Here is a 3,693-nt window from a genome sequence, read left to right on the forward strand (position 1 = left end):
ATCCACCAAAACCACTCACAGTAAAGCTACTGAGACTTCCACAATACAATTTAGACAAAAAAAAAAAAAAAAAAAGACAAAGAAAACCAATAAAAGAAAGCAAAACTTATGGAAAAAAGTGACCAAACTTATGGAAGAAAAGTGACCCGATGATTGAAGCAAATCATAAAAAATAAAAATAAAAAGTTCTAGTAGTACTATTTTTTATCAGGAGCTACATTATTGGCCACTGCTCCAAAGTTCCTTCCACTCCCAATTTTTCCACTACTTACCAATCCTATTTTGCTTCATTGCTCATATTCTCTTTTATGCAAATGAAAAGGGGGAATTTTTTTTTAATAAAAAATCAAGTGGCTAAAATAAAAATGAAATGAAGATAAAAATACAATAGTGAATATATAAAACATGAGAGCAAAATAAAGAAAACATTTACTATATGAGCAATGAATAATTCTTCATGAGATGCAAAGCATGTTCACCTTAATTTATCGGTAACTTGATTACCAACAAAAATAGAAAAGAAACAAAAGAAATATTAAACTTACATTCAGAACTATAGGTTTAATGTTGAATGCCCCGTCAAAAGACTTTGTTTTCCAAGCTGAAAACTTACTATATCACAAATAATTTTTAAAAGTTAATTAAAACAAACGTTGAAAAATTCTTTGATACACATGGTGGTTTTGGTTATAAAATAAACATTCAAAAATGTGTACCATGCACCATAATTCTAACGATTTGTGGCATTTAGTTATAAGATTTTGTGATGATCAAATTTATGATGAACTTGGTTATTAGACATTTTGTAGTGTTTATGGTTATAACCCATGGTGGTTTAGGTTACGAAATTTTGTGATGTTTAATTATAAATTTAAGTGGCCTTAGTTATGAGGATTTATGATATTTTTTTAAGATTATGAACTACTATGATTAAAACTTTGGATGCATATCGTTAAAAAGCTTTTTCGGTGTATATAAATTTAATATGACTTATTGGGTCATTCTATCAAACATTTGCAATACATGACTTATTGGGTCATTCTATCAAACACGTGTAATGATCATAATTGATTTGAGTCCAGTAAACTCACACCAAAAAATGAAAAAACAAAACAAAAAAACATGATTGGTTTATTTCGTGAACACGTGTTCAAGAAATGGGTTCTAGTTATGTGCCTATATAAAGAAAACTTATTGGGTCATTCTATCAAACACGTGTAATGATCATAACTGATTTGAGTCCAGTAAACTCACACCAAAAAATAAAAAAACAAAACAAAAAAACATGATTGGTTTATTTCGTGAACACGTGTTCAAGAAATGGGTTCTAGTTATGTGCCTATATAAAGAAAACTTATTGGGTCATTGTATCAAACACTTGCAATACATGACTTATTGGGTCATTCTATAAGATGAAAAAGATGAACAAAAAATAAGATGAAAAAAAAATGACAACAAACTAAGGGTTTAAAAACTATCTAACCTAGAACAGAAATTAAAAAAATAAAAAAAAAATAAAAAAAAACAGAGCTGTCTAGATTAATATGGTAAAAAAGAAATTAAAAAAAAAAGAATTAAAAAAAAAAGAATGCAAAAATAGGCAACCCAAAACAAACCTTCCCTACCACAACAAAAAACTGTCTATATTAATCCCCAAAAAACTGTCTAGATTAATCCCAAAAAATGTCCAATTTGTTGATCATTCTATCAAACACACGTGTAATGATCATAATTGATTTGAGTCTAGTAAACTCACACCAAAAAATAAAAAAACAAAACAAAAAAACATGATTGGTTTATTTCCTGAACATGTGTTTAGGAAATGAGTTCTAGTTATGTGCCTATATAAAGAAAACTTATTGGGTCATTCTATCAAACACTTGCAATACATGACTTATCGGGTCATTCTATAAGATGAAAAAGATGAACAAAAAATAAGATGAAAAAAAAATATGGCAACAAATTAAGGGTTTAAAAACTGTTTAACCCAGAACAGAAATTTAAAAAAAAAAAAAACAGAGCTGTCTAGATTAATATGGTAAAAAAGAAATTAAAAAAAAAAAAAAAGAATGGAAAAATAGGTAACCCAAAACAAACCTTCCCTACCACAACAAAAAACTGTCTAGATTAATCCCCAAAAAACTGTTTAGATTAATCCCCAAAAATGTCCAATTTGTTGATCATTCTATCAAACACACGTGTAATGATCATAATTGATTTGAGTCCAATAAACTCGCACCAAAAAATAAAAAAACAAAACAAAACAAAAAAATATGATTGGTTTATTTCCTGTGCCTATATAAAGAAAACTTATTGGGTCATTCTATCAAACACTTGCAATACATGACTTATCGGATCATTCTATAAGATGAAAAAGATGAACAAAAAATAAGATGAAAAAAAAATATGACAACAAATTAAGGGTTTAAAAACTGTCTCTGAAGTTCAATCAATATACATCCATAATCATATATAAAATCATATATAAAATCAGAGAGAGAGAGAGAGAGACTATATTACATTACATTACATTACTAAGAAATGATGCAATGAATAAAATCACCTGCAATTGTGCCCTCCTTTCATCTTTGCGCTGGGCCACGGCAACATATAAAGGTTTATGTCCAATCATCTTGGCATTCATCGCATTCAACTGAAGAACATGGATAACATTCAACACAATGAATTACACAAACTCTGTGGTTGAATGATAGGAAAGAGAGATCTGAAGTTCAAAAAGAGAAGGCAGTCTTACAGCTCTTGTAGCTTCCACGGAGGTTGAGAAGGCCACAAAACCAGAACCCTTACTCACCCCTTGTGGATCAAGCATGATCTGATTCACAAATCACAAATTAAATAAATAATAAATAAAATAGGGGAAAAATAAATAAATAAAGAGAATAATACACCAAACAGACCAACATGAATTTCACTTGAACCGAATATACCTTCCTCGATGTTATGGTTCAAAACTCGGAGAATAAGATATGACAACAAATGCATATATATACATACATTCGGTCCCATCTCTGAGTCATATATATAGTTGATCCATTCGGTCGGAAGAGAGAAGATGACGATTAGGAAGAGAGAAGGGAGGAAGAGAGAAGATGAAGAGACTAATAGGGGTTTTGGGTTCCGTTGCCTGCAAGGGTTGATAGGGAGAGAGAAAGAGAGAGAAGGTGGGTCAGATTTCAAAATTTGAAATCAGAAACAAAGAGATGAGAGTGTGTGTCTGAGAGACAGGGGCTGTGGGTTGAAAAATGATCTTGGACCAAATAGAGAGTGAGACACTGTAAGCCTTTGGATTGAGTTCAATCCAATGGTTCATATTTTGACAAAGAGACAAAAGTCCCATCAAGAAAAAAAAAAATAGAGTTGTTTTGTTATGTAGATTTTATTTAAATTATTTGTGTATTTTGATAATTTTAGTTCTATCATATTATAAAAATATAATTATCATATAATAATTTTGTGTGATATATATTAAATTATAAAATAGTAAAATAAATACTTATTTTGATATTAAAAATAATAGTTAAATTAGAATAAGAATTAGTAATATAAAAATATGTAGAAATAGAAATTATATAAAATTTATTAAAAAAACTAAATATAAATATGTTGTAGTTGGATTATCATATAATGATTTTATATGATATGTGTGTATATATATATTAAATTATAAGATTG

At 28.8% G+C, this 3,693-nt stretch overlaps 1 long non-coding RNA gene across 1 annotated transcript; it reads right to left on the bottom strand.

Moving 5' to 3' along the window:
- Positions 1-2,380: 2,380 nt before the first annotated feature.
- Positions 2,381-3,296, bottom strand: LOC145813855 (uncharacterized). Its single transcript, XR_014357214.1, has 3 exons — positions 2,949-3,296; positions 2,756-2,833; positions 2,381-2,653 (listed from the first exon to the last, which is right to left on the bottom strand). It is a non-coding gene; the product is annotated as an uncharacterized LOC145813855 (long non-coding RNA).
- Between the last annotated feature and the right edge of the window lie 397 nt (positions 3,297-3,693).

Source organism: Camellia sinensis, chromosome 15 (genome assembly GCF_055761805.1).
Source record: "Camellia sinensis isolate YWXY chromosome 15, ASM5576180v1, whole genome shotgun sequence".
Classification (NCBI taxonomy): Eukaryota; Viridiplantae; Streptophyta; class Magnoliopsida; order Ericales; family Theaceae; genus Camellia; species Camellia sinensis.